This window comes from Camelus ferus, chromosome 5, assembly GCF_009834535.1.
Source record: "Camelus ferus isolate YT-003-E chromosome 5, BCGSAC_Cfer_1.0, whole genome shotgun sequence".
Lineage (NCBI taxonomy): Eukaryota > Metazoa > Chordata > Mammalia > Artiodactyla > Camelidae > Camelus > Camelus ferus.
Window position 1 is genome coordinate 60,359,926 of NC_045700.1, and position 19,837 is coordinate 60,379,762.

The following is a 19,837-nucleotide window of genomic DNA, read 5'->3' on the forward strand; positions in this document are numbered from 1 at the left end:
CCCAGAAAAGATTTATGACAGAATGTTTCGTTTAGTTAGACTTTTAGCGGCCTACAGGCTCTGGATGCTAACAAGATAATTTGGCAATAAAATCCAGCCTGATGCAATTAAATCATGACCTGTAACAAACTAACTGTGCCTTAATTGTGAGGTAATTGGAATTCATTTTTTAAGAAATATAATGTAGGGAACAACATTTTCTTTTGGCCACCTGGTCAAACATTTAGAAAAATAAAATTTAAAGTATCTAAGTTCTTCAGTGTGTTACAGTGTTGGGGAGGGGGATGGAGTTAACCAATTATTTTCAGTTTGGGGCATATTCTCTCTTATGTGATTCCAGTGTACCAGTTTTGGTTATTTTTGATAGTAACTCTGAAAAGAGTTGTATAATCCAGAAATTGTGTGGTATCAAAGTTACACCGTAAATAAGAGTGTTTCTGGTGTAACTCCAGAAATGTATTAGTGTATATACCTATGCCCTGTAAAGATTCAGTCTACATTAAAGATGTGGTATGTCTCAAGTACTAAATAAACCTGATGAGAAAATGAATGGCAATAAGATAGCAATAATTCATAAATTCATTTTCCAAATAGAAGCTGACCCCTTGAAGGGCTATCCATTTTTTTTTTCAATGGAGTTGCTGGGGATTGAACCCAGGACCTCGTGCTTACTAAGTTTGTGCTCTACCGCTAAGCTATACCCTACCCACCAAAGGGCTGTTATTTTAAATCAATTTTGAGATAATTATTTAAAGTATCTTATGCAATTTTCTGCCTTCTAGAACAGATCTGAATGTTTTTTATGACTCAGGACCATCACTGTGGGCCTGGGTCATCATACTGGGCCAGAACACACTGACATCTTTCCAGGCCTTAGAAAAATGAGCATGAGTGAGGATTCTGGGGCAAGATCCCCAGCCTTGAAACTTGGCCCCGCTCCCCTCACTCAGCCATATAACCTTGCACACTAGGGCCTTAGTGTTCTCATCCACAAAATGAGAATAATAATAGCACAGCTTCTCCTAGTTGTTGTGAGGCTGAAACGAATTCACACATGTAAAGGGCTTGAGGAGAGCCTGGCTTGGAGACGCGCCCAGTAAATGTAAGTTAACGTTAGTGTTATTCTTGAGGTGTTTGTTTGTTTGCAAAATAATCCCACAGTCTTTCTTTTGACTTTGTATTTGTTTTATGGATGTACATTTTCTTTCTGCCCCTTTAATTTGGGGATGCTGAGGTCGTATCTAGGGTATCAAGGGAGCGAGACTATTGGCCAGCCCTTTAGAGCAGATGAGGCAGGAGGGGAAGAGAAATAACACCTACATCATCTAGCACTGGACCTGCCACTAGAGGGCAGTAAGTACACTCAGACAGTGGACAGTGCCTGCAACAGGGGTTCAGCCAGAGAGGCAAACGTCGGGTCAGATTTGGTCACCCCCTCAATTCTTCAGCTGTGTCCTGGACAGTCAGCAATAGAGTTTTGCAATGAAAGATCAGGACCTCCTAACATGAGGACAGCCTGACTTTGGGGCTTGGATTAGGGACACTTAGTAGTTCGGCAGTTGGGAGCGGGCATTGTAAATGTCTGTCACAGGATAAAACAGCCCTACTAATGAAACAAGGATTCATGGGCTGGGATATCCCCTAGGAGGGCAGAACCCCAGTCCAGAAGGGATCTGAACATGAGGAGTCAACATAACACCCTGAACACAAGGACCTGGACTGAAGCCCCGTTAGAGGCGTTAGGAGGATTGAGGTGCTCAGGAATGAGAGGGCCAAAAGAACTTCACTAGAGCAGGGACACAACTTCAGATCCACACCAAAGGTAACCCAGTGCTGAGCCGCAGAAAGGGGTTTTTCCAATGTTAAGTTTCTATTGACCTTGGGAACTGGACACGAAGATGAGTCTGTACATTTGGCCCCAGGGTTTCATATGGTGAAGACTGGAACATGGAAAATGGGAGAAAGATGCTAGGGTTTGGAAGCCATTCAGGCTTAACAACTGAGTTATTTCTTATTGCTGCCGGTGAACTTCCTTCTAGCAGTGACTCCCACCCCTGTCCCCACCAACCTACTAAGCCACTTAAAATTTACTATCAGCCAAAATACCACAAACTGCATTTATCCTAACTGCATGTAAAGTAAGAGAGAGGAAACTCTTGGGTCAAGCCAGGAATGGCCCTCTTATGAGGAAGAAAATAAACATTAATATCTAGACTTTCTATTATTTTGGCTGTTCTGAAATCTTTTCAGTTTTCTTCAGTGCTGTGGCATGTGTTTGAGATAACCAGTTAAGTGTCAACAAAATAAATGAGATATTGACATTATTTCAACTGGTTCACTGCTTTCTATTCAACAATCTCACAAAAATGATTCCACCTCTTTCCATTCCCCTTTCCAATGTCAGTATTCTGTCTTTTTTTAGGCGCAATCCAAAGGTCTGATCCTCCTGACCCAGCTGAATGGGTCCCCCTGCAGAGCTCAGCACTGATCTGAATCAGGCCCCTTAGTTCCCAGCTCTGCCATGGAGTCCCCGTCTGTAGTGCTAATGACTGCCTGAAATCTGGGTCACCATGTACCCTAGAAGCTTACACGGCCACAGTGGTGGTTTAAATATATCCACAGACTCTTTGCTGCTTCTCCTATGGAGAGGCATAGTCTAATTCCTCTCTTCTTAAATCCTCGCTGGTCTTAGAGATTGATTTCAGCGATGGAATGTTGCAGAAGTGACTTTTAAATTCCTAAGGTGAGGATACAGGAAATGTTGCACTCACTCTTAGAGTTCTCCGCTGGTATGTAAAAACTCTGACCTCCCCAAGTGGCCTCAGGGCTGCAGACACTATGTAAAAAGACCATGTGGAGTGGCCCCAAGACTGCATGAAGACAGAGCCATGTGAGAACCCCTGCGAGGTCCTGCCCAATTCACAGATTTCTGAGCATAATAATATGGTTGCTATTTTGCAGCTCAAGTTTTGGTGGTGCTTGTTACCCAGCAACAGTTAACCAGAACCGCCACTCTTCCCTGGTCCAGAAATTCATGGAATGAGAAAGCCTCCTTTCCTTTTATTAACCCATCACTTCAGTCTCTTAAAGACTACTACACTAGATGTTTAGTCAAATGCAAACTTCTTTGCTAAAAGACTAGGGCAGTTTCAGAAGAGAAGTGTAATGTAGATGACAAAGGTTATGCCTGAGAATGAAAAGGGAAAACAACTAAGAACTGGATTTTACAAAGAATTTCCCCTTGTGGGCTTCTCCACAACTCTTTTAGCTCCCATGTCCTCAGGTAACATCCTCTCCCTCAAACGTATTTATCTGGTAGTCATCGGCCTGAATTTTTACCCACCTCCACAGAACACTCAGAACTGAACTTGGATCCCCTCTCCTGCCATACAGCAAAGCCAATCTATTGACACTGAGTTGTAATGAGGGAAAGTACAGCACTTACTACAGGGCACCAAGCAAGAAGAACAGGCAGCTTATCCTCAGCTCAATTCTTCAATGACTTTTCAGGAGGGTTTTTAAAGGCAACATTTGGGGTGAGGGTTGCAGCTCATGGACTTTATTCTGATTGGTTGGTGGTGAGGCAACAGGATGATGTTTTGGGAATTTTAATCATCAACCTTCTGGTTCCAACCAGTCTAGGATCTACGTGCTTGTGGTTAACCCATAGTCACCATCCTCCACAAGGTGGAGGTCTTAATTTCTGCAGAAAAACTCCAAGATGAGCATCAGATTGTTAAGCATATCCTTAGAGGAACTAGGACTCTGTTTTATTGCTGAACTGTTGTTTAAACCATCATTACTTTTCTGGCTTGACTGCTTTTCCTTTGTTTCTGTATTTCTTCACTTCCCTAATTAGCAGCTGCTTGAGTCTGCTCTTTGGAAAGCCTACCAGACCAAAGCCTTTTCCTATAAACAAGAAATGGGGGACACAGAGGGATTTTTGTACCCAGGAGGGCCTTGCTGGGTTCTGCTCAGTTTCATGCATTTCCCCTAAAATAAACACCCTACATCTGATGCTTGAAATGGAATAGCAGCCCCAGGGGTTGACAAGATGTCAGTGAAGCAGGTGGATACCTAAGCCTCATACAACAGGTGAGGGGAAATGGTTCTGAGCCATTGGTAATGGTAAAGCAGGAGCCTCTTTGTTGGGTTGTTGTTTTTTTTTTTTTTTTCCGATATTGTACAGTACATGCTATAGTTGAGCTGATCTTCCTAATTAAAGAACATTTTGGTGAAACACATATCCAAGAAAAGTCATTAATTTGGGGAGAATAGGGCATTTGAATCCAAGAATCACAAATTGAAGCATTTGGACTTTAAGCAGATGATATAAATGAGTGAAATAGATTTTGTACTATTAATGGGCAAAGATGGGGATTGTGGCCAAGTAGAACGAGCTTTCATGCCTTTGCAAAGGGCACAGCTGTTACACACCTCTCAATATTGCTGTTTTACAGGAATGTAGACAGAGTTGTCACCTTTGTCTCTCTCTGTGTGTCTCTCTCACTCTTCTCACTATTCAGAGATCTGGATTTATATGTGAAATATCCACTTCTTAGAACATTGAGGATGCCACACAAAACATTCTATCCACCTAATATGGGCACCAGATGAAAATAATTTTGAAAAAATAATTTTCTTAATTATGAAGACACAGCTCTTTTACCTTTCCCTGGGCCCTGTACTTGTGTCAAGTAGCTTTCAGAACATTACTATACTGGGGGGAAGGGGGAGTCTACTTGAGTAATTAATTAAATTAGCCTTTAATATTGACTCCAATTTTTTTTTCTTAAAGAGACTCCGAGATATGATTCCTAAACTTTAGGCATCTCCCTGCAGTTTGAGGAATGGGGTGTTTGCCAATTCTTTTCTCTACAAATGTTTTAAAGATTTAGAAAAGAGGCTTTCACTACTGAGATGCTAATTCTGAAACTCTGCCTCCTTTTATTCTTTGTTAAGCAATATTGTATTTACCAGGGACTCATTGGTCCCCGTTCTAGGTATTTCTGTTATATTTGCAGTGCCAAATTAAGGCTGCTAAAATTGGGATTTTTTTAAACAGGAAATAACTTGATGAGCATCTCATGGGAGAGGATATTTAAGACTTAAAATTCACACAAAATTTAATTATTTTTATTCTATAATAAGTTAACAAATCCTGCATTGATTTTGTACCCACTCTGCCTTCACCCCCAGACTCTCCTGGCAATAATTATTTACATGGGGATGACATAATGTTCTAAGATGTGTCAGTATTTGAGAAAACTCCCTATTTTAGTCTAGACAGTACTTTGAGTCTCAACCACGTGGAAAGGGAGGGTCAACTTGGAAGCATAACTGCATTTCCTGTCAATTGTGATGTCATTACTTATCCAGACAATACCACAGTGACAGCCACCAGGGGCTTGAGTGTTTGAACTGCTCTGATTCCCCAACCCAGGGCTGCTGAATGCTTCAGGAGGCCTGACCAGCCAGAAGCTGGTGTGGGCTTTGTGGTCCTGAAGGTTTGACAATTTGAGGACCCCCCTTAAGAAAAAGAACACAAATTACCAAAACAAACTTATGTCCAAAATGCTCTACATAGTGCACACTACACTTAACTGAGATCTTTTTTAAAATTAAAACCAAGGTGAGGGGGGCAATCCCTCAATCCCTCTCAGGTGGTAAAACCAGGAAACATGAGTCAGGGAGTTGCGGTCACTGGGCCCCCAGAGGTACTGACGGGTGGCATCAGGACTTACTAACGTCCACACGTGGAAACAGCTGTGAGAACGAGAAACGGCCTAGCTGTGGCTGTTCAGAGGCCCGTTCTATGATCCTTTTAGAGATATTTCAATGAAACAAATGAGACATTATTGACATTAACTTGGACTATATAAATGACACTGCCTTTGTCATACATAAATTATACATTAAAGGCCTGAAAAAATTCAGGTGAAAAGTAGTAAAGTATGAAACAGAAGGAATAAAAAATAATACTGTTAATAAGAATTATTCTGACATCAAAAAAAAGAAAATTAAAACAATAGTGAAAAAATCAAATCGTACCCGAAGCATTAATTTCCATTTAAGGTCCATACAAGTGAGGGGCCCTACGGGTCGATCTCCACTGACCTCACAATAAATCTGCCTCTACTTAGATGCTCCATCTAACCCCCTACACACGATTCCCAGAGATCATTCCAGCACACAGTGGATTCTGGCCCTTTTTCCCCAACTTTCCTCCACGCAGAATACGTAGGTTTAGTAAAATCCAACTGCAATTTCCTTTTATCTTGTTGGGGACTGAAAAGGTACACATTTTTTCCTCATCTATGAGACATGCCTGTAAATAGTAAGAAAAGAGAGTTTCTAACAAAGACCCTTTACAATGAAAGTTACAAATGTTACTCATGCCCCCTTGGGGCAAATATTCAGCACGAATTTCGGGAAAGCATTCCTTGTGTGAGAATAGCAAAGAATCTGTTAGCCTTGTCTGCTCCCTTAAGGGAAAATCTTGCTCTGTGTTAGTGCCAACATTTTCAGACTTCAATCACATGGATCTCTTTTAAGACCTTTTTTTCTGTCTTCTAAATCAGCTTTTCTCTTTACTTCTCCACAACGTCCTAAATCATTCTACCGCTTGAGCTGTCTGTCATCTCCAGAGTGAGATGGAAAAATTCTAGAATTCAGGAAGTTCTGTCTGTATTTGAATTCCTGTTGTGGTTAGATAGGATATGCCACTGCAGCTACCTCAGTGTCTAGATACAACCCTTTTTACTAGACTTTTGTTACCTTTAGTGCCAATCCTTCAAGTTTTTTTTTTTCACTTTTCAGTTTTTCTTCCTTTTTAAAAATATGTTTATGCCATTAATTGCCTCAATGCTTTTACTTCTGTGACTCAAGCTTGCTTTTATTTTATTTTTTCCTATAATCTGTACACTCCTGTGCTGTTTCTGATTCTCTCTGCAGGCTTTCCCTCTTGTTACTGACATTTGCCCTCAAGTTGCACCTTTTATGTTTTCTTCTTGGGTTAATATAATGAAAAGAGATATTTATATGCCCGTTGGCTCACAGATTTCCGTGGGAGCTTCCCGGGTGTAATCTAAAACCATCCCCAGACTTGAAGGTCGGGGAGACTGAAGACAGAGGCAGACCACTCCTGGCTGGTAGGTGGAAGGACTGATAAGCAAAGGAACTTACTCACCAGGCTTGTCTTGGGCAGCCGCAAGATGCATAGATTTCTGGGCCCATCCACCAATCTTAAAAATATATAGAGAGGCCTTAACTGGGTTCTGTCACTTGTACCATCCAGATGGCCTCAACATCACATTGCTCTCTCAAAGCTACATCCTTGAAAATGCCTCCCACTGTGGGAACAATGGGGGAAACTACATTCCAAGCATAGGAGAGGAGGGGAGGAGCCTCTGATTACCCAGGTCCAGTTCTTGGGTCACCTGGTGGTCATGTCCTCTTGATGATCTCCTCCAAAGATGCCCTGTAAGAAATGTGATTACCTAGGCAGTTAGAGACTTGTTCAAAGGGACCCGGCTTTCTATCTGCCTTACCCTGCCTGCCCTTTCAGGATGTTACTTGTCATTCACTCTAAAGCATCCTTTTGGTCAATGATGTTCTGTTTTGAGAGACAGAGATGCCGTTTTGGAGGTTTTTGAAAGCTTTTTCTGACCATGCTATTATTTTAAGATGCACATTAATTGAGACTAGCCAGAAACAAACAGCTGGCTAACAAGGTAGTTTCCAAAGGTGCTATGTAGCCCTCAGGTAAATTCATTAAGACTCTACCTCTGGGAGCACAGAATTGCATGGGTACCAATTTTCTTCTCTGTACCCAGCTTCATTCCTTCTATTAAGGGGATGAAGATTCTCTTTCAGAGCTACAGGAATAAACTGCTTACAATATGCTTTTCTTTTCCATTCCCCACCCAGATAATTCATAGCATATCTTGTATCTGAGATCCGTATCAGACACTGGAGACAAGATTGTTATATAAAATGAAGAGTGAGCCCTTTCGGTAGAAGGGATTTTTAAGGCACACGGTGGTGGTCTGTGCTGTTTCTCACTGGCAGAGGCAGGGCGGGGTCATGGTGCAGAGAGGTAGCATTTAGTGGTGTGAGATCTCCAATCTATTAAAGAAAGCATAATTGAGTTGTGTCACTGTAAATACCCAATTATACAAACTAATTTATATATTAAATCATCAGTGATATGAGAATTGTAATCATTTTTTTCTCTCTCACTTTGCCAGACTGATTTTTGAGAATTCATGAGTAATGAATTGGCTGTATTTTCAGGGGAGCCAATTGGTATGCTTGTGGTGACTGGTTTGAATTGTAATTCATTTTATGCACACATCCAATTACTTCTCATAGAAAGGGTTCAGAAAAGTTCCCAACCCACCAAAGCAAAGCCTTGACTTCAGAAAATCTGAATACTTTGATGTTTTCCACTTTTTTCTTAGTAAAATAAAAGAAAAAATAAACTTCAGCCATTCTGCAACAAAGTATCCTGTTTCTTCCAGCTGGAAGGACATTAGAATTAAAAAAACTTTTTTTAACAAATTTGTCTATAATTAATACAGTTTCTCCCAAATTTTTAAATATTACCTCAAACTTTAAGAAAAAATTAGATAATGCTGAGTAGGCTAATTCTCTTAGAGAGACATCGAGTTAGCATAAAGGTGAACTGGAGTCCGGACCAAGTTAGATTTCTGGGATAGAGTGAAAATTTAGTGTGAACCAGTCCAAGCTTATGTCAGGAAGCTGTAAGGAATGAACTACCATTTTAATGGTAACTGAGAAAATGGGATTCAGGTCACAGTAATACACTATGGATTGGTAAGAGGTTGGCACTCTATTTAGTTCTGAATGACTACAGCAAAGGGAGGTAGAAAAATAAGAAAAAGAAAAGGACGTCAATGGGAGATTTGGAGAGAGATACATAGACCAGTGAGAGGGAGGAAGGAGGAACGTGGCGGGGAGAAAAGCTCCAGGGTAACATCAGGCAAAGCTGGAACTGATTCAGGTTGTTAGGGTCAAAGTGTGCCTGCGTGAGTTGTTCTCAAACTTTCCTGATGGCTTCCCTTCTGTGTCTAGTTATTACTGCAGGCAAGAGAAGGGGTTCTGACTTACCAATTCACAGTCGCTGAACCCCAGCCCAGGTGAAAGGGTAGTCACATCCAAACACTGGCCATTGACCATCGAGGTGAATGGGACAGATCGCTTCCTGATTCAACATCCAGGAATGTCACAAAATACCTCCGCCAAGGGGCTTTTCCAGCATGTGCTATGACCTTGATAAATTCTGCCCTCTTTCCAGGCAAATGATACCTTGGGAAATCAACCTGTCTTAGTACAGAGAAGCTGAGATTAAATCAATGTCCTTGAAACATAAGTGAAAATATGAATTTTCCAGGTTTCTGCACTATTCCTGAATGGTGAACAGAGGCAATTTTACCAAATTGAAGACATACTTAAAGCAATTCAGACTGAACCAGTATAAAACCGTGAAGTATGGCAGTCTAGACGATCTTTGCAACAATTCTGTCTCATTTTCCCTCATGGTGACATCCATATTCCCAATGCATACCAGCTGTATGTGCTCCCTACTTCCACACAATGCAAACCTTTTATTCCTTTTAAGGTATAACTGGCTGACAGTCTATTAAAGCATTATCCACCCTAGAGATATCTTCATTGCAATAGGAATCAAAGCAGTAATTCAAAGAAGGTCATCAATATATATGTGGTTACTTTTCCTCTTTGATCATGGCAGGCTTCACAAAATATGGAATTCTTTCCCACTGAGGCCAGATAAGGCCACAGAATCTTTCTCAATATTGGTGATCCAGGTAGCCACGAACAATTCAACAAAGTGAACAAGCAACATGAAAATGTATCTATAATTCAGTATCTATGCTGTAAAATTGTAATGGTTACATTTTAAACATCAATTAAGATGTATGGAAAGATGAAAGGATAGGGACTGAGGGTTGATAGTTCACATAATGACAATTCTAGTCCCGCTATTCGAAATAATATTGAAGGAAAATGTTAGAGAAATCAATAGTTAATGACAGAACGCACGGAAAGAGTATCGTAAACCCAAATAGCTACAAAATGCAAAAAGGTCATATTCAGGATCATAGGTGTGGATTGTTGAGCAAAGACTGAAGCACTGTTTGAAACCTTTTATTTAAATTTTTATTGTCTCACTGTTTTGGAATGAATGGCTGTTACTTTCTGCACAGTTGATATACAGTGTTTCTACTTTTCAAGAAACAAAGCAGAAATTACAGATCCAAATTACCATATCCCAGTCAAAGTAGCTGCCCTGACAGGATATACATTTATTCCAGCGGTACGGCCATTGCTTAAAACAGTTTTAGAACTCCTCTTGAAATTGCTTTCAGAGCCTGAAGCTAATTTCTTTGACTGTCCTCAATAGTGGCAAATCTTCATCTTTTGACAGGGGATTTGATTTTTTTAAAGCTTGCCAAAAGTCAAGACCGGTGAATAAAGCAGTTGGTTAAATTGGGTTATAGTGTTTGGGGTTTCGAAAATAAGGGGACCTCAAGTTATGAGCCGAGTTTTCTCACGGAGCTCGTAAACCACTTTAGAAGGCAATTTCAAAAGGGACTCTTTCAAAGTAGATTTTTAGTTTCCTCCTTTATAAAGTGAGTGGCGACCACTAGCTGATCTCTGAATTCCCTTCCAACTCTATGATTATGTGATTCAGGAATTCATTTATTTAAACATCTTGAAAGATTCGGTGCTATTTTAAAGGAAAATAAAACAAATCTCAATGTGATGAAAACCTTTTTTATCTTAAAAAAGATATATTAAAAGAACGTACTTAATTACACTGGGGTTCATTTTCCTCTGCTGTAAAATGGGGGAGGGTCTTGATTAGATGACCCTCGAGCTGTACAATGATATGCTATTGAATTAATTATCTCTTGCATTATAACAAATTACGCCAAAATTTAGTGGCTTTAAACAACATTTATTGTCTCCCAGTTCCTGTGAGTCAGAAATCTGGGCACTGCTTATCTCTGTCCTTTGCTTTAGGACTTCTCCCAGGCTACAGTCACGGTGTCACCTGAGTTGCAGTCATTCCAAGGATCACTTGGATTTGTCTCCAGCTCACCTGTATGATCACCAGCCCTCTTCATCTTTTCCTTGGCCTCAGTCCTTGCTGGCGGATGGTTGAAGGCTGCCCTCAGTTCCTTTCCACATGGGCTTCTTACTAAGGCATCTGATGATATGTCAACTTACTTATCATAACAAGCGGGCATTAAGAGCCAGAGAAAGAGACAGTACAAACCAGAAGAAGTTATAGCCTTTAACCTAATCTGAGAAGTGATGTCCCATCACTTTTGCTATATCCTGTTCTCTAAAAGAGGTGGGGAGGGTATAGGTCAGTGGTAGAGCGTGTGCTCAGCATGCTCGAGGTCCTGGGCTTAATCTCCAGTATCCCTGTTAAAAAATATATAAATAAATAAAAAGTAAAGTTAAAAAAAAGTATTTGGATCCAGCTCATACTCCAGGGGAAGGGATTACTCAAGGGAAAGAGTACCAGAAGGTGGAAATGACAGGGAGCCACGTTATAAGCATCCTACCATGTATTCCCCCAGCCCCCAGTGATTCTCATCCCTTTCATGTGAAAAATACACTCACCATGTCTCAGGCCCCTGTAAAACTCAGTCCATTGCAGCGTCAGATCAAAGTCCACCACCACCTCATTTAAATCATGTTCAAATGTGTATGAGCCTTTTTGAGTGTGGTTCCTTCAGCACAGCTCCAGGAGTCCAGTTCCTTTTTATCTGTGGACTTGTGAAACCACAAGTTCTGGAACTGTGATCCTCCCATTGTCATTAACTTCACAGCTACCCTACCACAGGGGCCTCTGCACCACAGGGTCTGCTGCATCTGGACCTGCTGCGCTGACTTTACCTGCTCTGGTACCCACTCAGAGCAGGTAGAGCAATATTCCCAAGTGTGCATATAGTATATTCAAACCAATGAACCTCTAAAAAGTAACTGGCGTGGCAAGTACTTGAACCTTCGTAATCTTTTTCTCCTACTCTCTGGAGCATGTGTCTTAACTAGGTTTCCAATGTACTTATCTTGCCACTTTTTGCTCATCTGGTCTAATTAATATGTCATCAATATAATGGACCAAAGTGATTTTGTATAGATGTCCAAACTGTCCAGGTCTCTCCAGGCAATATCATGACAGAGGGTGTGAAAATTAACCTAGTGATGGGGCAGTATAAACATTTATCCCACATGAATACAAACTGCTTTTGATGCTTCTTTCTTACAAAGACAAGGAAGTAAAGGATAAATTAGACAAATCAATGACTGAATACCATGTATTTGAAGTTGATCTACTCTAACAAAGGTACCTCTTCAGCAATAGTAACTGCAATTAGCACCACTAGTTGGTTGAGTTTGCAGTAGTCTATTTCCATTGTCCAGGATCTATCTGGGTTGTTTAGTGGGTCAAAATAGTAAGGTAAATGAACATATGATGGGCCCATGGCCTCTGCATCTTCTAGGTCTTCTGCTATTCTCCCTGGGATGCAATGTTGCTTTTTTGTCTTAATATATTTCACAAGTGTGGGGATGGGGAAATGGGAAAGAAGTTTTAGAAATTTGCACCTGGCCTTCCTACTGGAAAGCTCTTATTCTGTGATCTAATGAACCATTAACTACCAAGTATCTCCATTCCAATGACATATCCTGGGACTAAGGAAACAATAACTTTGCAAGTCAGGGAACTCAGTGAACCAACTACTGTGAGCTAGATTTATGCCCAAATTCTTTTAATTATCTAGTCTCCAAATGCCTTCACTTTAACATGAGGACTCTGATGATGCTTTATGTCTCTAATTATCAATGTCAACTCAGACCTGACATCTAACATTCCTCAAAATGTTTGTGTATTCCTCTTGCCCCAGAGTTTGATTTTGCAAGTAAATACCTTTCATTCCTGTTGGGAAGTGACTTATCATTGTGTTACAGAGTCCCTCCTTCTTCAATCAATAAGTTTAGAGTCAGACCTTGACTCAGGTATAGAAACTGGATGTGAGTTTATAAATTTTTTACTAAATCGATTGTCTTCAGTTTCCTGATCATTCATCCTTGGTTTATATTAATTTTACAGTTTGAGCAATGCCCTTCTTGGCTGCTTATCTCCCTTACTTCCAGGCATGTTGTGTACACATTGTGATAATTGCTCTGGAATGGACATACTCCACTCAATCCTGTCCTCGTATAATCCCCTCCCCTTGAGTGCAGGTGGAACCTGTGACTTTCTTCTGACTAAGAATATGGCAAAGGTGGTGGATGGCACTTCCTTGATTCAGTTATGTCTTATGGTAAAGGTAATGGGATGTGACTCCCATGATTATGTTACCTTTTATGATTCTGTCTCAGCAGACTGAAAAAAGAGACTCTTCTGTCGGTCTTGAAGAAGTAAGCTGTTTTGATGTGAACTGCCCATGGATAGGGCCACATGGTAGGAAACTGAAGGTGACCTTTAAGAGCTGAGAGGGTCAGTTCTGCAACCACAAGGAATTTGGGGCCAACTAAAAGCAAAAAAATGACACTAATTCATGCTCACACATAGATAGAAATAAATAGTGATTATATAGATATGAATATAAATTTAGATAAATAGATAGACAATTTACTGAATTACAAGAAGAGACATAACTTATTCTGACATGGACCATAAATCCCTTCTCACTAAAGGCTGTTGAAGCACTCTTAGGCCTAAAATCTATGTGTAATAAATTTTGGTGAATTGTGTAAGCTAGAGGCTACAGTTATTTTTTTCATACATGAATATCTGACTTATAGGCCTAAATTTAAAATTCTGACAATGCCTAGTTCTGGCAAGAATACGGAGCAACTGGAGCTCTAAGATACTACTGATGGGAGTCAAAATGAATACAGCCACTTTGGAAATGCTTTCATCAGTATCTGCTAAAGTTGAACACAATCATACCTTGTGATCCACTAGCTCACTGTGAGGTGTGTATCGTCCATAAATATCTACATATGTGTACCAAAGTACATGAGCACAAATGTAACAGCATGAATCTTCACTGCAAAAACTTAGAAATATTTAAATACCTATCAACAGTACAATGAATGAATGAATTATATGTTTATAAAATAGATTATCATATTGCAATAAAAAAAACAAACTACTGCTTCACTAACAATATGGATAAAGCTCACAGATACAATGATGAATGAAAGAAACCAAAGAGCAAATGCTGTTCAATTTTGTTTTTAGAAAGGTAAAAATCAAACTAATATATGATGGACAGAATAGTGACTAACTTTGGGGGGAATAATGACTGAAAGAGGGCATGAGGAAGGCTTTAGAGATGCTGAGAATGTTTATAACTTGAGCTTGTTGATTGTTACATGAGAAAACTTACTTTAAAAGATTCACTAAGCTATAGATTTATAACATTCAGCGCAGTTTACAGTACGCTACTCTTCAGTGGAAAAAAATCTTATTCCTCCCATAAACAAATAGTAGTTTAGAGAAGAAGATATAAAAGTGTCCCACGCGTGTTCAAAAAGATGTTCAATTTTACTAATAAGAGAAGTGCAAATTGAAGTTATACATTGTGACACCACTTCTTACCTACCAGATAGACAAAAATCCAAAAGTTTGAGATACTCTGTTGATTAGGCTGTGGGGAAACAGGCCCTGTCATATGTTGCCAGTGACCATGCAAATGCAATAAGCCCGATGGAGGAAAGCTTGGTGATACCTGGAAAAATTACCCTCAAAGGGCAGACATTTACCCCTTGATTCAGCAGCCCCACTTCTAGGAACTCATTTCAAATATATACTGACAAAATGTGAAATTACTTTTTCTGCTGAATAGTGTTTGTTTGCCATTTCAGCTTTTATTCCCCTGTCCTTCTCCACCCTGCTCTGTGCTCTGAGAGACTGAACCTTGTGAACTGTATTTGCGGCGAGCAAACATTCTCTGTAGAGGGACAGGTAGTATAGATTTTTAGGCTTCAAGGGCCATATAGCTCCTGTTGCAATTACTAAACTTCGGTGTTATTGAGCATTTACTATGTACAAGACATTGTGCTAGATACTGAAATATAATAATAATTCAGATCCTCTAAAAAAGCTTCTCTCTCTCCCCTCTCCCTTCTTGTTTTTATTAACAAAAATTCTCCACACTAGCTGTGAAGATGGAAGTGACTACTCACTTTAAAACACAGTTTTTCTGTTTTTCTGCTTTATGGACTGTTTGATTTCTGTAACTGCAAGATAAAATGGGGGAGTTGCTATTCTGTTTGAGTGTTGAAGGAAGCATTAAAGTGGGCCATATAATTTACAAAAATGTATGAACCACCTTGTTCAGTTTCTTTAGTATAGTTTTGTGACAAGATGTTGGTCAACATAGCCAGTAACAAAATTTTAAACAGTCTTATAGATATATTTAAACTTAACAATGTAAGATTTAAATCACCAGGTCATTTTGCTTTTGGATAAATCTCATTCATAATATTAAATATAAGACTGATGACAATAGAAAGTGCCCTTCCTCTCTTTTGTGGACATTTCTGAGAGGCAGCAGATAGTCTGCAGAACGATGCCATTTGCTCAGAATTATTTATGATACATATAATCTGTCTAAACTCACTCAAAGTCTTCAATGCATGTGTCTTAGTTACTGTTCCTATCCCTATAAATTAAAACCATAAAAATTAACACAGTGGCTGACAATTGGGTAAATGAATAATTATTTAAATAAATCATATCAAATATATAAATTCTAGAAAAACCAACAGAAATGTGGAATTAATACAGAAATAGCATTTTTAGTGGGTAATTAAAATGTACTTTTTTCTATTTTAAAATTCTGTTTTCATTAATAATGTGGCCTTCAAGCAATGACTTGAAGTTGAATGCAGGTTGTTGAGAGATGAAAGAAAACTGACCCACTGTGAACTACTGAGTGTCATCAAGGAGAAATGGATTCCTTAAGTCACACTCTTTCACGTCACAGCTTTCTTTTTAAACGTCTGATTTCCCTGTGGTATCTTTTCTTCTCCTTTCTGATGATAACACAGTCTAGGAGTTATGTGCCTGCACACTTGGCAGAAATAGTTCCTCTTACATCTCCAGGGAAGGCTGTTGTGCACCTGAAACTTCAAAGCCTCCTGTAGTGAGGCGTGTTCCAGCCTTGTGCCTTTACTGTTCCTCTCCTTGGTCCGCCTTGTCCAAGGTTCCGTCACTTCTGCTACTGCAACTCCCAACACTGCCGTTTTTTGGTCTCAACTACAGACTAGAAAGAAAGCGGCAGTCTTAGTGTATCATTAGGACTGCTCACCAAATGTTTTTATTTTGTCCTCCCAGATATATTGTAGCATTGTACTTTCTCATCCCCTTTGAAGTTATTTGTGGCCTTGAACTTCCTTTGGCAATATTATGTGAGCAAAAAGGATGTGTATTACTCAGGACATAGCTTTAAAAGCCAGCGTGCAATTCATCCCACTCTGCTCACTTTGCGGGTTGGCAAGGTTCCAGACAGCGGTTTCTTGTTCAACTGGGGTCCTGGAGTCAGGACAATGGGGAGCAGGGCCTGCAGCCAACTTGTAATGATCGTGTAAGGTGAGCCAGAAATTAACTTAGTGGTTTTAAGTCATTGAGAGTTTCAGATTTTGTTTGTTTGTTTTAACTTCAGAACTACCTAGTCTATTCTGACTGGTATTTGTATTGACAGTTTTCACCACATCTCTCACTTAGATTCTCTAACCTACCCCCAAGGAATGATGCCACTCCTCTGTCCTTGAACCTATGCTTAGTGAAAGAAGGTTGTTATTTTTCTTTCTGTATGTATTTTTCTATCATTTTCTATCTCTCTAGGTTGGTGGTTTAACATAATATTTTTGATCAGATTAGTATGCACCCAGTGGATTACTTCTCTGCTGAAGGAATGAAAACCAATTCTCAGGCTCACACTAAAAGAAGCAGCAGAAAGTCTTATTCTAACTCCACCCCCTCAACTACCATTTTGAATCAGTTCTATCAGTAATACTGGGTGCCCATCTTCAATCAGCATTACATGCTACAGCCTTGGTAGAACTTGGTTTAATAAGTATATATTTCAGCCTATAAAGGTAATGTGCACTTGTCTGTTAAGTTCAAAGTTTTGATCTCACCCAAAATAGCATTTTGGCATTTTGGGTTTTGCAAAAGAGCCTATTGATAGGCAAGACAAATGCCATCCCATACCACATTTGTCTTAACATTCTTTTTTATGACAGTTGATAGCATGTTTTTCAAAGCTTTGGCATAAAATTTAAGTTATCTGTGACCTTTCCTGGCTCTACTTATAGCAATTATGTCTCAACTCTCACAAGAAAATTGATATAAAACAGTTTCCAATCTCATCAAGTTCCCCTAACGTGCCTTAAAGCAATAATATGTGACTTATATTCTTGCTTTGGAAGCTTAAATGTAAATGATGTATCATTACCCCAAAGATTATCTTTTGAATCTGACAGATATTACCTTTCTAAAATCATATATGGCCTACATAAGCTTTAATAAAAATAGTAAATTTCCCCATGTGGAAGCTAATATGTAATTATTAGGTTGAACTATTTGAAACTGCCAACATTTGACAGTTTTTGACCAATAAAAATGGCAATTTCATGTGATTCAAACTAACATTATACATATTATGTTGTTGTATTTTTATATATACATGTGATGAAAATATACAAGAAAAAAATTGGTCATTTTCCTCCTTCAAATTCTCTCCTATTCCTATATTCCTTATCTTGATGACTGCACCATTGATTACTCACTTGTCCAAGTAAACCTGGAAGTTATAATTAAGTCTTCCATCTTCCCTTCCTTTTATATCCAATTGGTAATGGACTCTATTTTTCCTTAAAATATCCTAAAATTGCTATGCAGGCTTTGTTGCTGTTGCTACTGCCTTGCCTTAATTTATAATCTGTCACAGATGGGGTTCCCCAGGAAGCAGACTGAGATAGAGGCTATGTGCAAGCGATTTATTCAGGAGTGTTCTTGAGAGTGCAGTGTGCCAGAGAGAAGACATGGAAGTGATGGTAGGTGGGCCACTTCTGCTTCTAACTCACAGGTCTCAGACCAATGTCTTTCAACTACAAAGAAATTGCACCCTACAAACGTCATTAGTTTAAAGTATGATTTCTCATCCTTGGTACTATTATCATTTTGGGCAAGATAATTCTTCATTGTGGGGCTCTCCTGTGTAATGTAAGATGTTTGGCAGTATCATTGGTCTCCATCCACTAGATGCCAGTAGCAACCACCCATTGTGACAACCAACAATGTCTCTAGACTTTGCCAAATGTCTTCTGGGGGCAAAATTGCCCCTGGTTGAGAAGCATTGGTTAAAGTACATACTGGAGACATACACTGGAGGATGGTATTCCATTGTTGCAAAGCATTGCCTCTGGACTATCATTCAGCTGTGTTGTCAGCTTTCTGGGTGGTGTTTAATGTGACATGCCCAGTGGATCTGTTGGTCATGCACTCATTCTCACAGTTTCTTTGTTGTCAGATGGGTTCCTTAGTCTAACACAATGTATGTAGGATGCCACATGAATGGAGCAAACACCATATAAACCTGAGGCCCTGTGGGCAAAAAAGGCAAGTCAATACCTGAAGTATCTTCCTCTTTCTGTAAAAAAAAAACCAAACCCAAAACAAAGAAACAAAAAACCCAGCTGTTTCTTTCATGATAACGATGATCTAATGTAATCAATTTGCTACCAAAAAGCTGACTGTTCTCCTTGAGGGCTGGTGCCATATTGAAGAATTCAGTATTAGTTTCTGCTGCTGGAGGATTGGACATTTGGTAGCAACAGTAGCTACATCAGTCTTGGTAAATGAGAGTCTAGGCAGCTGGGTCCATGCGTAGCCTCCTCCTCACCATCACAACTACTCACTCATATTTCCATTGAGATGGCACTGTTGTGGATGAAGAAGAGACTGGTTGATATCAACTGGATGAGTTTTTGCTCTACCTGATTGTTTATTGCCTCTTCCACGGTAAGTCCTTTCTGAGCATGTTGCATGTGATAGAAATATTTTCATTCTGTGCCCACATGCACATGTTCACTCAGATGTCTCTAGCCCAGAACTTTCAGGTCCCTATCCAGTTAGCCAAGTCATGAACTTACATGTGTTCTAGCTTCAGGATATGCCTCTTTTCTCACAAAGCAATGTCTAAGTGCACCACCTAAAGTTCCATTCATTAGAAGCATTTGCCCTCACTATTTACTTTCAAGGACACCTCTAAGTAGGACCCTAGTACAGCTGCCATTCATATCAGCGCACATCTACATAACAGCCCAACCCAAGTCAAGCACAGCGTGGCTGAGTTTTCTGCTCAGGGTGTCCCAAGTCTGAAACTGGGGTGTCAGCCCAGCTAGGTTCTCCTCTGGAAGTTGTGAGGAAACTCAAGTCCTCCAAGATCATTCTTACTGTTGTCAGAGTTTAGTTCCCTGCAGTTGTGGAACCAAGGTCCTGATTTTCTTACTGGCTGTCAACCAGGATCTTCTCTTAGTAGCTAGAGGCCTACTGCATTTCTCCACATATGGACACCCTAATCTTTCAAGCCAGCAATCCTCCTGTGTCTGATCTTTCTCCTTTTTCAAATCTCTAGCTTCCTCTTCTCCACCCATGTGGAGAAAACTTTATTTTAAAAGATTCATTTGAAAAGGTCAGACATACTCAGATTATCTTCCTACTTTAAGGTCAACTGATTTAGGACCTTAATTATAT

General features: G+C 39.7%; 1 long non-coding RNA gene across 1 annotated transcript; it reads right to left on the reverse strand.

Annotated features, from left to right (window-relative positions):
- Positions 1–678: 678 nt before the first annotated feature.
- On the reverse strand, positions 679–18,835 carry LOC116663871. Its single transcript, XR_004320235.1, has 3 exons — positions 18,759–18,835; positions 16,789–16,792; positions 679–690 (listed from the first exon to the last, which is right to left on the reverse strand). It is a non-coding gene; the product is annotated as an uncharacterized LOC116663871 (long non-coding RNA).
- Between the last annotated feature and the right edge of the window lie 1,002 nt (positions 18,836–19,837).